This window comes from Amblyomma mixtum, chromosome 3, assembly GCF_055824585.1.
Source record: "Amblyomma mixtum isolate Tamu chromosome 3, ASM5582458v1, whole genome shotgun sequence".
Lineage (NCBI taxonomy): Eukaryota > Metazoa > Arthropoda > Arachnida > Ixodida > Ixodidae > Amblyomma > Amblyomma mixtum.
The window spans coordinates 280,909,423-280,931,184 of NC_143014.1; the positions used below are offsets into that span (position 1 = coordinate 280,909,423).

At 47.4% G+C, this 21,762-nt stretch overlaps 2 pseudogenes; one reads left to right on the top strand and one right to left on the bottom strand.

Moving 5' to 3' along the window:
• Nucleotides 1–21,762, bottom strand: part of LOC149355015 (calsyntenin-1-like) — a 489,555-nt pseudogene that overhangs the window by 121,576 nt on the left and 346,217 nt on the right.
• On the top strand, nt 19,153–21,116 carry LOC149355018 (uncharacterized; annotated as a pseudogene).

The window sequence follows — 21,762 nt, forward strand, 5'->3', positions numbered from 1 at the left end:
GACAACACGATAAAGGGAGGAGGGAAGAGATAGCAGCGACTGACTGATGCCGCTGACGCCGATAGCGCTGGGGGGATGAAAGGGGGGCGGAGCTGGTTACGAGGCCGACGACGACGCGAAACCCAGGAACGGACGCCAAAGAGCTGCGCTCTAAAAAAACCATTGGGACCAATTGGTTTTCAGACACCATTGGAACCACTTGTCTCAAAAGCCAACTGGAACCAATTGGTCTTTCCAATTGGTTTCTAGCCAATTGGTTCCAATGGTGCCCAAAAATCAACTGGTTCCAATTGGAAATCTCAATGGTTTTTTTGACTGGGCTTCCTGCTAGGACCTAAGCAAAAGGTCTGCAGTGTTGTATAAATAAATAAAATAAATAAGTAAAGGATTTCGTATCTTTTTGGGTACAAAAACAGTGCGAAGGGACGGAAGACAAAGATGAAGGAAACAACACGGACGAGCGCTCTCTCGGCATGCGCGCGTGGGCGATGTCAGGTCACGTGACTTTTATTAACTATAAATGTCTGTTTTTTTTCTGAATAAATAATAGTTGTATACTGCGCTCGTTCATGTGGTTTCCTTCATCTTTGTCTTCTGTCCCTTCGCGCTGTTTTTCCACCCAAAATGAACGCATACCAACTCGCCCAATTTTCCATTCTGCTACAGTGGATTTCGTATCTGGAACTTAATGTATCTTACGTGAACTGGCGCGACCACGAATAGTGGCGCTCTGCGCGTTTTTTTTTTTTTTTTTGTGGCGGGAGTGACGCTCCTGCGAAATCTGAGGAGACTGAACGTTCTGTTGGACGCCGTCTCTACCATCGTGTACCCTGAGCGTTCATGAACTGAGCGGCCAGCAGTGATATAAACACTCTTGAAGTTTTTCGAGAACACTGGCTTTAGGAGACAGTGGTAGAAACACATTGTCTAAATTAAGAGACTCAGGAGGAGCAAATGCGACAGACCACAGTAAGGATGATCTCGCCTGTACATAGACACTGCCCCCACTGCTCTCCCGACAAGCTGCACCGTGGATGAGTAGGATAGTTTCTTGGTTCGTTCATGTGATTACCAAACAAATGTATGCACCGTTGCTTGCATTTCCTTGTTCAATTATAATTTAAGAGTAAAAATGACACCGTAAAGGCCCTAACTTTATTCAATATTACCGCACGACCTTTCCTACTTACTATGTTCTGCTGAAACAAAATATGTCGTTTGTTTAAGTGTAAGCTGCACTTTCCACGACGTGAATGGTGTGTGTTCTTAAGATTACAATAACAACTTCGTGTGAAGTAGCCGCAATCTTCTAGAAATTACTAAAAGCAATGGAGACAAACTACTCTTCTTTTCCAGAAAAAAATTATGAAAATTTCGGTTTGCGTTTATTAAGCGGGATAAATACTCAGAATTCAACCTGCAAAAATAGAACATAAATAACATTGACTATTACTTTACTCCGTAATGCGAATTTTGAGCGCAGTTCTTTAGGTGTTTTGATTTTGCGATGTGTGAGGCAAGCAAATTGAGAGACATGCATGTATGTACAGTTACAGGCCACTCTTTAGTTTCCACAGACGCTATTTCCTGAAGTAGCACTTCTCTCCCAGTCCTTGATTGTCATGAAGGAAGCCTTGTGGTCGGTGCAGTGGAAGGACAGATGTTGCATCAGTGCTTTGCTCTCAAAGACGACGTCTATACAAGTGTTTCGCAGTGAACGGCAGCGTTAAGGGGTTCCTCCGGGTCCCCATGCATGTTGCCGTTCACCAGACTGTCCGAGTCGTCAATTTTCCGGATGACCGATAGTGGGTTGCCCGAGGCCGGGGGGAATCGGGTGCCCCAGGTTGGTCAGTGCCACCTGCGATAGGGTGGCCACCTGGGTTCCCCTATCCCTGCCCACCGGTCACGTCGACGGCAACGGCGACGCCTCTGAAGCCGCGAACCAGTATTAAATATAGGCTGGAGGAATAAATATGTACTTCACCCGGTACGACTCACCTAAGTAAAACAAAACAAACTCCTCAGTATGGTTTCCGTGGACTAAAGAATATTAAACAACTTATATCTTAAACCTGCACGTATAACTCGCCCAGCGACCCTTAATTCTGTCCAAAGAGAGTACTACTTGAGTTCTCTCCAGTACAACTAACAGTATTCAGCTGATGCCAAGCCGCAATAATAATCATCATTCATCATAATCATTATTTATTTTACCCTTAAAGGCCCCTATTGGGGCATTGTATATAAGGGGGGGGGGGCGAACAAAATAAATCGAATGCAGACAAATAATACGATGCAACATCAAGTAATACAACAGAATTGGATGCCATACAATCGCAATATAATGTTGAATCAATGCAGACTGGCAGACCGGCTGCAATATTCAGGAACAACAAAAACAAAAATAAAAGGTTTAACAGGTCAAAGTACTGGGCTGGAGACCAATATGAGATATTATTTATTCGCAGCAGTGCTCGATTAATGGGTGCCAAAATTCAGTATGGTCACACTTGTTTACCATGTAGACTGGTAGTTGGTTCCAATTTTCTATTGCAGTTTGCAGAAAATATTTATTGAAGGCTGTAGTTAATCCGTGTAAATGTTGAATGCGGAGGGAATTAAAGAAGTGGCACGATGTTCTGGTGGCAGCTAGAAATAACGTGTTATGGAGGTCAGGAAAGTTGTAACATAATTTATGAAAGAGGCAGACTCGAGTGATCTTGCGTCGGCGCTCGAGTGGTTGAAGGTTAAGCGAATATTTAATCATGGTGCTAACACGGTTTATATCATAATTTGAGACGACGAAACGGGCTGCTCGGTTCTGAACGGCGCCTGATGAGAGTTCCATATAGCCGATGCATATTAAAGTTCAGCGCGGGTAAATGTTTCACACGATAATTTTCGAACAGAAGGAGGCGCCGGTAAACCAATCTTCTGATGAGGCCGAATGATTTTGACGCATTTGCTGCCAGTTTTGAAATGTGTTCAAACCGGGTTAATTTGCTCGAGTTGGTGACTCTGAATTACCGGTAGGATTGGACTTGCGTCAGTATGTTTGACTCCAATGAATAAGCGTAACTGGGGTTAGAATGTTTTCGAGGCACTTGCATGCACTGGCACTTTAAGATACTTAGCTGCATGAGCCAATCTGTGCACCACCGTTCCGTTATGTTTAAGTTGTTCTGGAGCGATAACTGACCACTGTTAGCAAAAGCACGGCGATAACGGATGCAATCATCTCCAAAAAGGCAAAGAGTGTATGAAATACCAGAGGGAAGATCATTAATGCAGACGAGGAAAAGAAGCGGGCCAAGAGCTGAGCCTTGGTGTACACCAGAGTTTACTTTAGTAATACCTGAAGAATTACTGCCGATTACTGTGTACCGATCTGTTAAAAACTAGTGTAACCATGGTAAAACGAGAAGGTCGATGGATGGTCTGGAAGTTTAGACATGAGTCGTTGATGAGGTATACGCGACGGAAAGCCTTAGAAGGATCTAAAAAATAGGTAACTTTGGAATGAAGATTCCAAATTTAAATGAAAGCCAGCAGTAAATTCAAAAGGGTGAGTTTCATAGGAGAGACCGGAACGAAAGTCATGCTGCTTAGTAAAAAAGAAATTGTTATGATCGTGCTGCGATGCGACTTGTAAATATATTATGTGCTCCAAAAGCTTACAGGCAATGTATGTCATAAAAACGGGGCGATAAATGAATGGATCTGATGGCTTAGCGGCCTTGAATACGGGCATAACTCTGCTTGAACCTCTGGTAGTGAACCAACCAGTCAATACAGACTTTGAAATTACTTTTAGGAATTGACGAGAAAATTCTTTAGTGATCTTAAGTGATATAGCAGGTAATCCGTGAGGATCAGGTGTGTTCGATTTTCAAGATTATATATTATTTTCATAATAACTTCGGTTTCAATGCGAATGCAGGGGGGCATGTGAGAAAAATTGAATCGGGAAATGATGGAAGCTTCTGAGGTGAGTTCACTGGTGAAGACGGACAAAAAATATGAATTCATGACGTCTGAGCGGTGCTCGGTGAGAACAGATGAACCATCTTGATAGATCAAGGTAATGTTTTGTGCGAACGATTTGTGCATGGCGTCAGAGGGTCCAAAATTTCTGATGTTTACAAATAAAATATTCTGCAGGTCATTGGTGAAAGAATTTCTTTTTAGTGCGTCTTATTAAACCTGCGTATTCGTGAAGACATATAAAGATTAAAGCTCTTTTTCTATCGAAAACCAAAAGTGGAATTTTTAGCCTCAAGGTAGAGACGTTTTTGTTTCGTGATAGTCTCCTTAGCGCGTTAAAATATCACGTTAGTCTAGCATCGCCACGGATACGTATGAGGGGACCACACGCGTCAACGAAGTCCGAGTATTTTGTTTTTACAGAGCAGCCAGTATCGTTCCAATGTTCGATTCGAAGACGATAGTCAGAAATACTAAAGAAACTTCTCTTGCTCGGAACTGAGCTTAGTAAAATCTGCTTTCTTGAAACTACAGATGTATTTTATTAATGGTTCTCTGTAAGTACTACGCATTAATTTGGCCGATCGAGGAGAGAAGCATTGTTAACTATTCGCCTTGTAGGATGAGGTATGGCAGTCTTAGCATTCCAGAGATGGTGCTTGATATTAAGGCGCAGTTGTTTCGGCCTTTAAAAATGGCACCTGCTTGCATTTACTATCAAAAGACAGGTGTTCTTTTATAACGCGAGGGGAAAAAATTGAGCTTTCTGACAAGCAATGTAAGGAGTGTGTCCATTTCACGAGTAAATGCGGTATTTGCTTGAATTATACTATGAACTGATCAACCATCTCTGATCAGTCATTTTTCTGAACCCCTTATTCACTCCTTCTGCGAAAAAAAGAAAAAAAAACCTCGCCGGGCGATTACTATACTCAGCAAGGCGTTACTGCATCACAGCTGTTCACTTAAAAGACACAAGTCTGCCTGGACAGCTGTTGACTTAAAAGGAAAACATTCGACAGAAGTCTGCCTGGTTGAGGAAGCAAGATTTAGTTTGAGAAATAGACGCCAACCAAACAACATAGAAGCTGACAACCACCATCGCAGCCTCCTCCCGAGCCCCACAGACTTTCCTTCTAAAGAAAAGGCCTGTCAGGATATCGTGTGCGGCTAAATGTTTGATTGGCGCAGAAGTAATAATTAATCGGGCCAACCTGCCCACCACTGCACTCTCCGTAAGTTCGAAGGGGGAGGAGCGACAAACCTCTCCACCCCGCGTGCGGAAGATGAGGATCGACTGCTGACCGGCGATAGGGGCCACGCCTGATTAGCCGTTGACCGGAGGCATGAAGCGTATAGGCAAGTTTCTTTAGCAACCCTTTTACTTGGGTAAGAACAAGAACAAACGGCTACACAACAAACCAAGCAATATTGCGAAAATACACAAGCGCGACGCAAATTACAAACACAGAATGAGAAAGCAACACAAACAACTATTAACAAGAAGAGGAAAACATCAGAGTGAGAGCTATACAGCAACGCTACACGATTAAAGCAATGTACAAAGAATAGGACGAGAACAGCGACAGAACAAAGAAAAGAGCAGAGCAAGTGGTGAGAAACGGAGGCTTAGCTGTGTAGTGGCAAGGTCCGGTCGCAGGGAGCGTCGGGCTGCGGAAGCGCGCGGTGCTGATGGGGGGTTGCGGATACGGGCGAACTTGGGCCACGGGTCACGCGTCTTCCACGTGTCTTTCGGGGCCGCCGTCGCCGCGCTCTACGCGTCAGACACCCGCCTAGGCTCGCTTGCCGACCACTTCCCTGGCTGATCTCACACACGTCCGCACGCACCGAAATCTCCAGGCCAACGCACTCGGTCGCGGTTTTCCCGCCACCGCGTTCCCGTGACAAACAACAAAAAACTAACAAAAGCAAACGAATCCTCCCGGCCCCGTGCATCAGCGATTTACAGATGTTGAGAAGGGGGAGAAGAAACACGGAGAAACTGAAGGGGACGTGAAGGAGAGCTACGGTCCTAACGAGAAGCCTTCGAAGGTCGGGAATAGGGGGTGGGGGCATTCAACCGGCCGCTTCCCGTCCGTACCTCGTGAAAGCACTCGCTTCCAGGCGATAATACTGAGGGGGCAGCGTAGCCCTGACCCCCCAGCGTCGCAAGGGGTCAACCGCCCACGCGGGGGGAAGCAAAATCATCGCCACTGCGTCGCGACATGCCCGCATACAACCGGCGCCGTGGCCAGCCGTGGCCACCTCGGTCGGAAAAGAAAAAAGAAAAATAAGGCATGCACACACTTTGTGACAAGGCCCAAGGCGTAGTACACAAAATTCCCTGCGGCGAGTGCTCGGCGTCGTACGCTAGGGCAGTTGGTTGGGGAAAGTAAGAATTTTTCGGTACGAATCAAGCAGCGCGCAAAGCTGGTGTCAGACAAAAGAACAGAGAGCGAGGCGCGGCTGCGCGGTGAACGAACACTACTAGGCATGTGACCACAATATTGACTTTACGATCGTGGGGGAGACCAAGCCACACTCGCGCAGAAGGCTCTTACTTGCGTCATGGCACGTTCAGCTGACGCATGGGAATGTTAGTCGCTCCCTGGAAGCCCCTGCCTCATCTTACACCCACGGTTTGCGTTCAGTGACCCGGCAGTTGAGCATGCGTGGGCTAAAAGGCAACGCTATATAACCCTCCCGCAGTCACAAATATCGCGTGCTTTTTTTTTTCTAATGTAGACAGATTTTTTCTTTTTGAAGTTGTAAACAATGCATCGACGCTGTCCATGCAGGTGCGGCAAGGCGGTCATTATGTCCGTGATAGGGTTCAGTTCAAGACCATTTATTAACTGTTAATTATTACCTACCTTGCGCAACTTTTGGTTCTAAGGCTAAATAATATATTGTGATATTGGAGGCCGCTGACATCGAAGGTAGACCTAGCTTTTGAAATTTCTAAATCCATGTCGTGTGTCGAGATATCCAACGTGTAACTGTCCGTTCAAAAGGATCCAATTCTGAAAGTCAGTCGCGAAATGCGCCGGCAGTAGCACATCTACACTTCACGCCATGGTGATGAGTATATCGCTGGAAAAACGAAACAACGATCCTTAATCGTCGGGCCGACCAGCCGGCTTCTTTATTCTGTGCGGCGCTAGATATCTGTGGCTTTGGGGAGACAAAGCCACTGAGGTGGTGCGCCCACATTCGGAAGTGCATGACAGAAGCGTCTGACAGAGTTCCATGTTAGGCGCTGATGAGGCTGCCTCTTGAAGCAGCGTAGACAGGCGCTTGTTTCGTGCGGCTTCGGTACAGCGCAGACGCCAATCCCAGACAAAAAGACGGACACAGCTAGGTAGCACGGCAGTAAAGTGAACAAAAAAAAAACGGCGACGAACAAATAGCGTCAGGAACCAGCTGAACGCACACAGTAGGGAGATACAGGGGACACATCGGTATTTGGCTTTTTCCGTAGCCGCCGTCGTCGCTTGGGCGCAGGCGGCTGCGACGCGCGTTCATTCCATCCATATTCCTCTGATATCTCGCATCTATTCGGGTGACCCAGTGATAGTGGCTCGTGTGTACTCGCACGCACAAACGCACGCGCACCCACACACGCACGTGCACGAACGCAAGCTGGAGCGCCGGAATCACACGTATAGCGTGCGTCTGCATACCTGCGCCGTGTCAGGTGGCCGGCTGAGCAAATATCGCACTGGCAATGTGCGCTGAATTTTGAGAAAACAACTTTAATCGCAAAATCACGAAACAAGGATGTAGGAGAAATATTATTAGCCTACTTTATGCTTACATCTACTGAGGAATACGTGAGCACGCTATCGGCCTCAACGAAAAAGTAAAAATTTTAGTAACAAGAATCAGAGAGTGAAGGAAAACGAGGAATTCGTTTTTTACTCTCCGACCATGCGATGAAGGGATATATTTTGCTTTTGTGCGATGCTGTTCACTGGTGGCCAACAGTATATCGGGCAAGCAGGCATTAACACAGGCATGCATTTCGAAGCTACACCTACAACTTGCCGCAAGAAATGTCCCGATGAAAATACACCTGGAATAATATTAAGTTATATCGTGTTTATAACCTTTAAGTGTGCAACCATATAAGTGTGTGGCTTTGTAAACAGCTCGACTATCACCATAAGTCACCAGTGCATGTCTCTAGGGGGTATTTAGACTTGCAAAAATTAGCGCTCTACGCTGAGCGGTGAGAAGCGACTCCTTCTCAAGGATCCTAGAGGATCCTTAGCGACTCCTTCTAGGAGTCGCTTCTGGAGGGCATTGATCCTTAATTTCGGTATGAATCAGTGGAAGAAGTCACTTTTCGCGAAACTTGGAATTAATTTTCCTAAAAAGTTGTTTGCTGAACATATTTATTTTTAGTATAAGCTACAGCAACCGGTGAAAGCAGAAAAAAATATTTTGGCTGAAACGTTAACGACGTTTAAGTAAAAATTTCCTTAAAAAGCAACATTTTTGCTTTTTCACTCAATGAAGAAAACACGAAAAATTATTGCACGGATTCATTAATTACGTCAGATAAAAGAACAAAGCGAGTGAAATTAAAAAAAAACTATATTAAACTTTGCCATGATAGCCTGTTTCACGTTTCATTTAAAATTTCTTTACTCTCATTCGGAAGACTAGCTTTCGCTAGTGCTCTGGGCAAGAGCGGCGGCAGAAGCCAATGGTCTCCTCGACTGAGGGTCCGCCCAACCATTTCATGCATTAAACGTTTTTCTCTCTCTCTCCCTCTGCAACCACCTTTTCCTCCTTCGCGGGAACTTCAAAGACCGCTCGCGTGAGCGAATAATTTTTTCGAGAAAAATACTTCCCTGAAACTCCATTCTTGAAATCGCCCATCAGGCCATTTTATTTTTTCTTTTCCAAAAGAATCGGTGGTGGTCTCTCTTTCGGTCTGGGACGCTTGGCGTGGGATGACTGTTAAATTGTACCACCGCGCTTCGCTCCCTAAGCCTTGCGTGTCGCAACGCAGTGCCGCGGACCCACTTGTCCAGCCTGAGACCGTTAGCATAGCGGAAAACGTATTAGCGCAGAAGTGGACGCCGGCTGCGCACGTGCAGTGGCACCGCCTGTCCCCACCCATCGCTCTGCGCGTGCGCAACCGAAGAGGTTGCGAGCGGCGTGGGCCACGAGGGAGGGACATGGAAGGGCGTGATTCGCCATTCTGCACCCATCCACGGCGATCCGCTTCTGGGAGGAGCCACTTTGCATGCGTAGATCTGCCACGAGGACGTCAGGTACGGTAAGCTGCGCGCACGCCTGCGTGTCGGGACAAGTGAGCGCGTGCGCAGTGGCGGCTTGCGGATGCGGATCCCGCTATGCTGAGCCTTGCGCCGAATTTGCATCGCAAAAACCTCTCTTCAGCCCGCGCTGGGTTCCTGCAGCTGCTCCAAACCACACGGGGGAGATGACACGTGACTCGGCGCCACGGTGTGACGCCTGCTAGTAGGCGTTGCTTTGCGCCCGCCAAATACGTGCGCTTTTCGGAACAGGAGTGAGATGGCCAAATTATGTTCACCCACAGCGGTGAGGGTAATCCTTTTTCGAAACTGTAAAGCCTGATATGGCTACTACTAAAGGCATACCTGTCAACTCTTCCCACCTTTCTGTAAAATGTACGAATTTTTGACCCATCTTACGATTTTACGAATCTTGCCGGAAATCTTACGGAAAATAAATTTTATTGGGGATAAACATTTGAAATTCTTTAGAAAAACGGTGGTAATCTTGCGGCGCCACAAGGCAGGATTATCTATACCATCTGTGAAATTAGTAGCAGCAACTGGAGCATTGTACAGTAAAACATCGTTAATACGACCCAACTAAATAGGCGTTTATTCCTATTCCTACTCCTAAATAGGCGTTTATTCCTCCTCAGCCCCGATTAATTCAGATTATCCGGACTGCCGCAACAGTCCCGCGAAACGTCCCTGTAAGACGCTGGGCGCATTTGCCAAGGTAGATGTACTATATACGGTAGCGTAGGCTGCATAGAAGCCCATACGTTCAAAACATGGCGGCTCATGGTGCGCAGCCAGCGCCGTCTTCGAAATGCGTGGACAACTAAAAAGTGACGTCATAATTAAAACAAAAACGCGACGTCGAAGTCACGTGTTTTAGTGACGTCATATTTGTGACGTCAGCGTCACGTGATGCTGGGCGGGAAAAAAAAACTGCTGAACGCCGCGACGCTTCAGCGCGACACCCGACACGAGAACGAAGAAAGAAGACACGACGAGTGCCGACCACCAACGCTATTTTTAGGTAGTCAGTTCTCGTTGTGCCTTTTTCCTTCGTCCTCGCCTCAGGTGTCGCGCTGAATGTCGCAGGTGTAGCGCTGAAGCGATGAAATGTGACGCCGCCAGACAGGTTATATCGCTCGCACATCGTGCAACCGGACACCTCTTTTTTGCGTACGGGGGCCCCATGGCCACAGACGATGCCCTTTTGGGGCAAAAGCGACAGAACCGCACCCAACCGAACGAAACTACACAGAAGCGCTGGCAAAAGGGAAAAGCGGAAACTGTACACGAACGATGCACATCAAGAACTCGAGCAACAAGCAACGAGGAAAAAGTAAGGCTAGCAGAATCGAGTTTCAAACAAAAGCAAGCAGAATGGTCAAAAGATATGACCAGGGTATTACATCAGAGCACCGTAAACCTTGGCATCGTCCCGCTGCCATTGCCGCTGCTCTGAGTGAACGCTGTCATAAAAATTTTTACAAAGCAAGCGCTATACTAACAAAATGCACACAACTAAAACATTTTAAAACGGAATCACTGCAATTGTTTTTGAATGCTTTTGAAACACAAAATATGTCCCAATTATTTTCCTCTTCTAGTCGTGTTTGTCCACTCATTTCATTTTGGCGCTTTAGTTCCACCCCTAATTTGATGTCGCTAGCACTTGGTTCTGGACCCCATTTAAGCCCCGGCTTCGCGACCTATTTCAATTGACCTTGCATTTGCTTTTCCAGTCCCGGACTACTTGCTGACAGGTCTCGGCTTCCGCTCCGACAGGAAACAGCGTCATGGTCACATGACCTACTTGCCATAGGCTGCTTTCGAACTCGCCGCCAGAGCCGGGCTCCCCCTCGCTTACCGTACCAGGACGCTGTCATCTGCTAGCAGACGACGTAAGCCATGGCCACCACGACGCCGAAGCAACGCCGTGCGCTCGTTCATGATACTGATCGATTTGAAGACCGTACTGTCAGCTTAGCGTAGGTGCATTACAGAACTCAGCTTCGGGGGTATGCTCGCCGCTATTGCTTGCGGCGAAGTTCGCAGAGTAGCGCAACTCGTTGCGGATAGGTAGATAGACGAAAGACTTCGCAAAAATGTTGACAACAAGCGCTATAGCTGCTCCAGTATACGATTGGTTCACCTGCGATGCTTTCAGGTAAGCGCACAGAGAGCATGTCGCAAAACAAGCGAACAATAACCTCTTGACGACACGGGCAAACAATACGCGCTCGCAGCTCCGAACGAGCGTCCGTGTGCGGTGGATTTCAAGAAAATAGGACGAAGATGCAAGAAAAAAAAAGTCTTACGGTGGCTCAGAGAGCAGCCACGGACCTCATGTGAAGGTTTAACGCACGATATCGTCCTCCAGGAACGCGAAAAGTACGCAAAATGCACGCAGAGTCTAACTCAGTATGGCCGGCAGCGCGGCGCGCAGCTGTCGTCTGCTGCCTTTCCCGCAGCCCCGAGTAGCCCTCGGACTGCCATAGGCGAAAAACGGACGCGTTGTTATGGCGATGCAGGCAGGTGGGCGGAGCTTTCCGGCTGCCCGAGAAAAACAAATCGCAGTGACTACAGTGAGGGGGCCCGTCACTTTAAAATCTAGGCTACAGTGAGGGCGAAATAACAAATTGTTGTAAACATGACGTTTAAGTTTGCTTGCAGTTACACGTAATTATATATTTTTTTATAATTTTCTTTGCTTCCACCGTGACCTGGAGCCGTTAGGTTAGGTTAGGTTAGGTTAGGTTAGGTTAGGTTAGGTTAGGTTAGGTTAGGTTAGGTTAGGCGTTGAGCCGTTGACAACGTACAGTGCAAACAGCGTCTCGCGTCACTACAGTCGTTGGGTCCCGTCGCTGTAGCGCAGATTTTAAAGTGAAGGGCCCCCTCCCTGTAGCGTAGATGTTAAGTGACGGGCCCCCTCACTGTAGCCTAGATTTTAAAGTGACGGGCCCCCTCACTGTAGTCACTGCCAAAACAAATACCGGACTCGAGTCCGCAAGTAGTCCCGGACAGTCCGGGAGTGAAAAACAAATGCGCCCACTGGCATCGGGAGCTCGTTTATTCGGACGCCCTGGGGCTGGCATCGGTCAATTCGGACGGGATCCCAAAAAAATGGCCTGGCTTAGCTTATGGTTAAGCCTAGGATGCGAAGCATACCGCCGGCGGAGGCTGCACGTCCGCAAGCGAGCGCACGAGTTGAGCCAGTTGAGCCCCAGCTTTCACAGGATGGATGGATGGATGGATAGGAGCGCCCCCTTTGAAACGGGGTGGTGGCAATTGCCACCATGCTCAGCTTTTCTTTCTTTATTATTTTTTTTTGTTTACTGTGTTGGCAATTCTCATTAAGATTCTCCATCACCTTTGCCTACGGTTTCCTACAATTCTAACCTTATGCCACATCTCTGCTTTTCAGCCACCAATCCTCCAATCGCTTTTTGCTGACTTCCACTGCAGATTTATTTACATGACCATTGTGATCTTTAAACCCTAGGGCCTCAGAAAGAGTGACTGTCACAACAGCGCTGACGTCACAACAGCTGTTGTAACGTCAGCGCCCCTAGCGGAAGGAGAGGGAGTTAGGCCGCCGGTGGCACGGCCGCCTCGAACACGCGCGCGCGGCGGGTCTTGCTCGCTCGATCTAGGTGGCCGGGCCGGTGGAGGCTGCGCGTCCGCAAGCGAGCGCACGAGTTGAGCCCCAGCTTTCACAGCTGTTGTGAAGTCATATCACGTGGTGCGCCGATGTAGGTCAAGTGGTTGCTACGCGGCCGCGCGCGGCGCAGCAAGGAAGAGCTCGGTTGTGAGGCTAGTATGCTTCGCATAAAAGTGGTGCAGCGTCGCGCTATGATAACGTACTCGACTAACCGATCACCCAGATATTCGTCCCCAGGCCTGAACTGCATGTTGCATTGCTTGTCGGCGCCCCTCTGACATGCCCGCAACTGCAGATCTTTTGACGATCGGCAGGGCCCCGGCGGTAGGCCGATTGAGTGTCTGGCCGCGTAGTTTTGTTTTGGGAGCGTAGTTTTGTTTTGGGAGCTTCGCCGCCAGCCCGAAGCGGCGGTGCACCCGAAACAGCCATCAGGCAATCGTGGTCCGTGAGTAATTCTCGATGAGGAGCTGTTACTAAAATTCTCGTGGGGCATTGCTACAGTCTCGCTTTCACGCATTTTTCTAACTTAATGAAGCTATGTTGTCGGTAAATATGGCCGAGTTGGAGGCTTAGGGTGTTAATATCCCTATCAAATATTTTACTTTATTACTTTAGAATACATTTAGGTTATGGCCGTCAACATTACTATCAGTTAGGCAAGATGTATTCCTAGAGCACCGTGATGGCTGTGTAATTTAAGTTGAAACTAGTTCTTACTTCTATCTCGTTTCATTCTGATATTTTTCGGGCAACACTGTTATTGAAGACATTTAATTGCTCCTGACTTTGCGGTTTGCCTTTCGATGGTCACATTCATGCAATTAAAATTCATTGTGCACATGGTTGCGCATAATAGGCGTCCTGTGACTGCGCGTGCGAATGAACTCACCACAATGGATGAGGTGAGCTCATTTTTTTCTTGGCGTTGATATCCCTTCTTTCCGGCAATATCTATACCTCTCAGTTTTGAAGCTTATGGGCCAGGTACCGTCTTTGCTAAAATTAACCAAGCCACGGGGTTTGTTTCTTAGCCGTGTAGCAAGGTAAAGAGAGACCTTGACCTTTCGGGACCTTTAGCTGTTCAGCGGAGCTAAAGGGGCTTCACTATGCGGCTGAGAAGCAAACCTCATAGCCTGGTTGCTTCTGACAAGGGCGTAACGTTGGAGTAACTTTTTTTGCTTGACAGAATTTTACGCGTGAGCACGGTCGATTACAACCTGCAAGTGCTGGCGCTGGCCTCGTCCTTTGGTTCGTGAAGGAGGTTGCACCTACAGTTGCCAACTTGCCCGTGGCGTGTGTGGTCTAGTTTGACGTTGTGACCTTAACCATACCTACCAACTGCTGCTATTTTTCCGTAAAATGTGCGAACTTGGACAAGTCTAACGATTTTGCGATTCTTGCCTGAAATCTTACGGAAAAATTTAATTTGAGATAAACATTTGAAATTCTGTAGAAAAAAAACCGCTGCCGTTGGTAACCTTGCGCCGCCACGAGAGAGGAATATGTATACCATCTGTGAAATTAGTAGCAGCAGCTGGAACACTGTTCAGTAAGATATTGTTAATACGACCCAACTAAATAAACGTTTACTTCTACTCCTCAACCTCCGCTAATTCGGATAATCCGGACTGCCGCAACAGTCCCGCAAATCGTCCCTGTAAGACAATAGTATCGGGAGCTCGTTTATTCGGACGCGCCGGGGCGGCTATCGGTCAATTCGGACGGGATCACAAAAAGCGGTGCCGCGTCGCGCTACGATAACGTGCTCGACTAACCGATCGCCCAGATATTCGTCCCCAGGCCTGAACTGCATGTTGCATTGCTTATCGGCGCCCCTCTGACATGCCAGCAACTGCAGATCTTTTGACGGTCGGCAGGCCCCCGGCGGTAGGCCGATAGAGCGTCTAGCCGCGTAGTTTCGTTTTGGGAGCTTCGCCGCCAGCCCGACGCGGCGGCGCCTATCGGCTGCGCTTATCAGTCAGTCAGCTGCGCGCTGCACGCCGTTTACAACGACGATCGTGTTTCGCGGACATTTTTTTTTGTTTATTTATCAAAAGCGCCTTAACTGCCGCTCCGTTAAGACCCTGAAACTACTGCACGCTGCCCTCGAATCAGACCGCGTGATACTTGCGTTCTTCCATGGCGCCGACATTTGGCGCTCGTAACGAGCTGTTGGCCGTTTGTGCGTTTCCTCACGAGCGACGCCACATGTGAATAAGCTTCAGCGACTGGCGACGCAACAGAACGTTAAAAAAAATTGCATGCTGGCTTGGCTGACCGTGCAGCCCGCCTTCTCCGTCTGCGAACATCCTTGCGGTTTTTAAGGCTCTAGCATTGCTGGCCGCGGTGAGCGATTTCAGCGCTGTGCATGGTCCTTCGCCGTCACACAAAGAAAAAAAAAGCTCCAGGAATAGCATTCAATCCCACAAATTTTCAGTAGGAAGAGAGGAGTCGAAGGCCAGCCGAGCTTTGGCCCACTTAAGCGTAGTGGGAGGTAAAAGTGGTGTGGGTGGTAGGCAGGTTTGCTGGGAAATAAGGATTATTTCAAAAATACTGTGATCGCTCTCCCTCGTATCGCCAGCATTATTCCACGAACCGCGGAAATCTGCGAATCCACGAAAGATCGGAGTGTGCGTCAGATTGTGCCCTACAGCACAGACATGAAGGCACGGACGGGTGAGATGATGAACGTTGGTGAAGCGGTCGAGTTTTTGTCCTGAGGCTGAGGTGCGGTCGCATCCCCATGTCGCCGGAAAGGACGAAAGCAGTAGAGGTATGAGAGGCAGTGAGAGCCGTGTTTAAAGGTGCATGGGATGCTGGTTTTGGAGGCGGAGGGAGTCCAATAGCAATGAAATCGTGATACGATGGCCCTGATAGGTAGAGTGTGCAAGGACATGGTCCTTCGTCTCTGAGTCGAGGTGGAATGAGTCCTCCTGAATGGTGGCGATGGTGCACCGCTGGTAAGTGACCGTTAAAGTCGGCGGTGGCGGGGGCGTTTGATGCCCTTTTTTCTGCGTGACAATGCTTGGCTAAGTGGCCGTAATCCGGAAGAAAAAAGGTACCGTGCGTTTCTTGACGTGAGATAACGTCTAGGTTGATGCCTGTAATCCGCATGCGTTATAGGAGGGCACTTTTCTTTGCGGAAAAAACCACGGCAATTCCACTGCCAAATAATTAGGGTGTAGCAGGGCGGGGTTGTGTGTTGCATGATACGACTCATAATGGCGATCTTCCTCCATTGCATCGAGATTAGGCACTGGGGGACAGTGGAGCGCTTTCGAGGGGGCGCACTGGAGTCGGTGTCAGGAGAGGACTTGGCAAAGGACGTGAAGGAGAGGAGATGCTGCTCTAGTTGTTCGACGGGAGCCGTCAGATGTTGTAGGGCCAGCGGAATGGGTGCAAGGGATTGTTGGATGTTAGTAATAGCGCTCTCGGTGGAGAGAGGTGAGGAGGATGAGAGTGAAAGGGGTGAGGAAGGGCTTGAGTGCAAGACGAGTGTAGAAAGGAACGAGTTAGGGGCGCGATGGCATTTGCGCATTTTTAGGCGCATTCTTTGGACCTTTCCAAGCCACGGCTTATAGGCATAAGCTTCCGCGTCCTGGCGAAGCCGAGTTGCACAAATTTATTCACAATTCTATTAACAAAATACATTAGCGTTACTTTCTAGATTACTACGCAATTATATACTGAGGTTTAATTTTTGGTCTCAGGAGCATTTAAACGGGACCAGTTTCACAGTTTCTCAATCGAGGAGTTATTGAAGGCAATGCACAGAGTACATCGCGTTTATTAAAAACTTCATGGGTGTAAAACACTTCGGAATTGTGCACAAATGCGGCTCCAGAAGTAAAACAACTTAGCAAGGCTGCTCGTGTAAAAGGAAGCATTCACGCTGCTGGCTCTGCTAGGCTCTGCAGATGTAGCTTTCATGTCGCGCGCATTACGTGGCGCGTTCGTTTTGTTGCAGTCGGACTGGTTTCCAAGCTCGACTCAAAACATGCGCTTCATGTTGTTCGAGATCCGCCGTTTACGCTGCTCGCGGTGCAGGTCTAGCTTTCATGTTGCGCGCATCGCTGGACGTGGTTGTTTTGTCGCAGTTGGAATCCTTCGCTCACGAACTCGATAGTCGATACCAACGAGCGGTTCTCCCTGTTCCAGCCCCGCTGTTCATGCTGCTCGTGGTGCAGGTCTAGCGATCACGTTGCGCGCATTGTGACAGCATTTGCTCTGGCAGGGTCCATACCAAAATCGGTCGTTACTGTGCCAAGTCACAATAACCGAACTCTCGCTTGAATGCCCGATATCTGCGTGGATAATACTTGAGAGTGCAAGCGAGGACCTCAGTCAAAGATAGTTGCATACATTTTTTTTTTTTTTCAAATTTCGCGTCAAGCAACTTCCTAAACGAACGTTTTGCTTCGAACAGGACTGAGTATATTTGAGTTTAGATTTTTCAGCGCTTGAATTTTTTTTTTCGCGCAGCTTAGACCGAAAGTGATTCATTAACTGCGGCAGTCCAGGCTGCTGCGCGTTATGCGTGGCAATTACACGATGGAAGACAATGTCCTTTTATAAGCCATTATTGCATATGTTGACCCAACATGGCAATCACTTAAACAAAGAACATTCTAGAGAGTCATGCAGCGCTGTAGCCGCGTGCGAAGCAGCGGTTAAAAGCCGTTTTTGATTCCTGTTACCCCGTCCAAACGATTAACCCTACATAAAAATTTTTCTGGTCACAATCGCGTTACAGTGTGCAACTAGGGTACCGCATTTACCTGTTTGCAAACAGAAAGTAAGGGACTACAGTCAGTCTGGTCCTTCTAATGTTAGCCTGCGAGGTATCCGAGGTATGTAGTATAACTCCGAAATAATCGCTAAGTTTTCGTGCACTAATAAAAATTAAAACTGAGATGAGTAGGAGTCTACGCCCAGCCGATTGCACGAGCAAATGCGCCTTTGAGAGCAGAATATATTATGGCAGCATTACACCGCTATCCGTCCTTATAAAGCCTAGGCCGGACGTCTAGTCGTATGTCGCACCGCTTCCTCTTGACGGAGTTAATGTTTGAATAAGATTGGGCAAAAGACGCCAGTCGAAAAACAACACTCCGAGGATGTTCACTGCTGTGCCGCGAGCTTCTATTTTTCTCTATAATATTTTTCTCAGTATTTTTCGGCTACTATTGCTCGACTCAGGCAAGTTCTGTAGCTCTAGATTTGACAGATATTTTTCAATGCGGCCTCAATATTCGCCGAAGTTCAAAAATGTCAAGAAAGTGACAACTTTGACTCGAATTAAAAAAAATCATTTTCGATTAGCATTAAAATTTCCCTGAGCAATCCTCAATATTTCAAAATTATAACAGACTAAATATATTGCATTATATTGTTTTAAAGTATGAAAACAAATACAAAACTGAATTCATGAATTCAGTCCCTACGACGCCTCAGTATTCCCTCTTAGGACGCGCAATCATCAGAAGCTGGAATTAGTATTGGTTGCATGTGGGAAAATTTTAAACGCTACAGTTGCTTAGTTCATAAGTTAATTTGTAAGTGTTTTTTCTCTTACAATCCCAGGTCTAAAGCTCTTATTCCTTTCGTACTCTTCTAACAGTGTGACTTAAATTACTCAAAGCATATTTTAGCACGTTATTTTGGAGTGACGTGTGTTTAGTGGTAGGTTATGCAAACATTTAATGCACCCATCGCTACTCTCCAGATGCCTTTACCGAGCTACCGCCGCTCCAGAGATGAACCGCGCTTAGCAGCCGCCCCTATAGCTATATAACGCCAGGCGCGATCCCAAATTTGATAGCACCATGGGTGCCACCGCCGCACCGAGGCTTTAGCCACCACTATCGTCTTTCCATCGCAACACACCGCTTTCCCGAACGCCTGGCAGTTATGTCTCAGCCTTCGACCTTCGACCGAGACAGCCCGTCGTAGCGGCGAGCGGGTGTTGCTCGGGTCTCGAGCTTCGCTTGTCGTTTTGCCGGCCTAGTAGACGGTGGGGTCGTTTTCTTTACTCAAGTGTTTTCTCTGCGCTGGAGGGCTCGTACGCCAGACCGAAACAGCATCAGTGTCGACGGTGCGCAGCCTGTGTTCAAAATCCACCCATGTGTATATATCGTTTTGGAAAACCAGCCCTGGGCCCTGCATCTGTCAGCTGCTCTTCTGTCCCGCGACAATCTTCTGAAGCGCTACACTTTTGCATTCATGAAGAAATTTCCACGGCGAACGTTTTGCGCCAGCTACTCAAAAAGGCACAAGCAGCAAATTAAAAAAGGACGTAATTTTCGCAGTGTAAAGACACTCAATGTCGCTGCTCTCAAAAAAGTTCTACTTCCCGAAGAAGCTCTCCGAGTACGAGGAAGTGACTTCATCTGTCAGAATTGTTACCGTCCGTTCAAGGAAGACATAGATAATATGCAGGGAGAGTCAACCGAAGCATTCGAAGAAATCCGCCCTGGGGAAGAAATCGTAGAAAATTTAAGCTCCAGTGTCAGCCTTACCTCCGAAATCTCGCCCCTAAAGCCACCGAGCACTCTAAAAAAGCGCCTCAGACTTTCCTATGCAAAGCGAAAGCAGGAAGAGGTGGCAAGAGGTATGGTAACGAAAATCCGATCGGGGTACAGGCAGCATATAATATCCCAGAGACTTCGCGTGCCTCAGAAGAAAGTGTGCGCAATGCAGCAGCTGGGAAGACAACCAACATGAAGCCTACATGGAAGAGCGTTGCCAGCTGCTGACACTGCTACCACGCAACTTAACCGTGAAATATGTGCAGGAAGTTATTCCATCGGCAGCGAGGAACGTTATCCAAAAATCTAAGAAGATGGTGGACGAAGAAGGCGTATGGTCAACACAGGAGAGATTTACAAGATGTAAACTACAACAGGAAGACATTACCGCCGTTTTAGGATATTACACCATGGATGAACTCGATTGCTCTGGACAGACTCCGAACAAAAAGGATGTTGTGAGAATCGAAAAGGAGGGAGAGAAGGAACGGGTACCTAAACGCTTCATGACGCGGTCCTTGCGAGAAGCATACCGCCTCCACAAGCTAGCTCACCCTGCCTCCCAGGCTGGCCTCACAAAATTCATATCCTTGCGTCCTTAGTGGGTGAAATGCTCGCCACAGTGAAAAGTATATGTTTGCGTGTGCTGTGCAAACTTTCAGTTGTGCCTCGTGGGACTGCAGAACGCGTCCGGAAGTTCGCCTTCTCCCGAAGATATGCAGAGTCTCTGCGTATGCCAGGAACCCACTGCGTCATGTTTCCTCAGGAATTGTGAGCACTGTCCACAGGATGGAATTTTCGCTTCGGAAAATTTTGAAATGAGCAGCGAGGATGAGGTGTTGATTGCTACATGGGAATACGGTGACATAGTTAAAACAATTCTGACTGCTTCACCATTTATGAGAGAATTTCAAAGAATGGCCATGAAATGTATTCCCCACAACTCTATTACATCTGTGCAAGCAAGAGCAACACATGAAGAAAAACACAGCTGCAAGAGAGGTGCAATTGTTTTGCATTTTGATTTCGCTGAAAACTGGACAGTTGTGCTACCAGACCCAGTACAAGCGTACCATAGGCAGAAAAAGCAGGTGACCGTGTTTACCTGCGTTGTCACGTCAAGAAAATATCTCACGATATCTCACGATATGTCTCACGGTCCAGCTCATGCATGCTTGGCTCTGTCGAAGATCAAACCACACCTTGAAGACAACACACCAATCTACACCAAGATAACATATGTGAGCGACGGGGCTCCTGCTCACTTCAAGAACAAAAAGTTTCATGAGCTACAACGCAGTGAATGTCAAGAGACGAAATAGATGTTTTCGGCCACAGGACACGGATGCTTGCGACGGCGTTGGTGGGCTAGTGAAACATCGAGCATCACACCACAATTTGCGGAAGCCTGCAAGTGAGGCCACACAAACAGCCAGCGGCTTCCTAGACGCAATTCAAGATGCGCTAAAGACCATCACCATTCTGGAGCTCCCACAGAGCGATCTTGCAGACTTTCGCGAAATGAAGACGGAAGAATGGAAAACAGCAAAGAAAGTGCCTGGAGTTCAGACGCTCCACATGTGGAAGTACGTTCAGTCAAATGAAGGCAGTGCATCCTACGTGGCCTCCACCGCTGCTTCGAAATGGAAGAGACTGTGATCTGGTTTTGTGCTTCGTGCGGGACAATACACTGTGCGCAAACCGAAATCAACTGCTGCTGTTTATTTCTTGTCACAACTTTCTGAATTGCAGTCTGCACATGAAGTGGTATCGCATTTGTAAATTGCCTCCTGATTAAAACTCCTTCTGTTTAAAAACCTTGCAGATAAATTGTTCCCTTCAGAAGACGACGTTTTATCTCTTGACAATGCCCTGTAGAACCATTAAACACAGAGGTAAACAGATGCAGGTTCGGAAACGTCGGCTTCAGAAACTCATTAATAATAACTTTTATACATAAAATTTTTTTCTGAGCATCAAAAAATGAACTAAGATTTTAATAAATAGATTACATACCAATGAACCTTACGATGAATAAATTAGACAATACAAAAAACGTTTTACCTCCACAAGCCAGTTCTTGAGACGTCAGACGAAATAGCGAATTCATTCCCACTTTGACCCATTAAGAACGCCGCTAGCAAGCTGATAGAAGCTCTGCAAGCATTGAGAATGGTTCGGATGTCGTGTTAAATAAAATGTTGCCGCGTTCAGTGAGTGCTAAATCAAATTTCTGACAGCTACTATTTCTGAAAGGCCGTAATAAGCAATTCTAGATAAGAAAAACGTGAACTCAGTTTTGTGT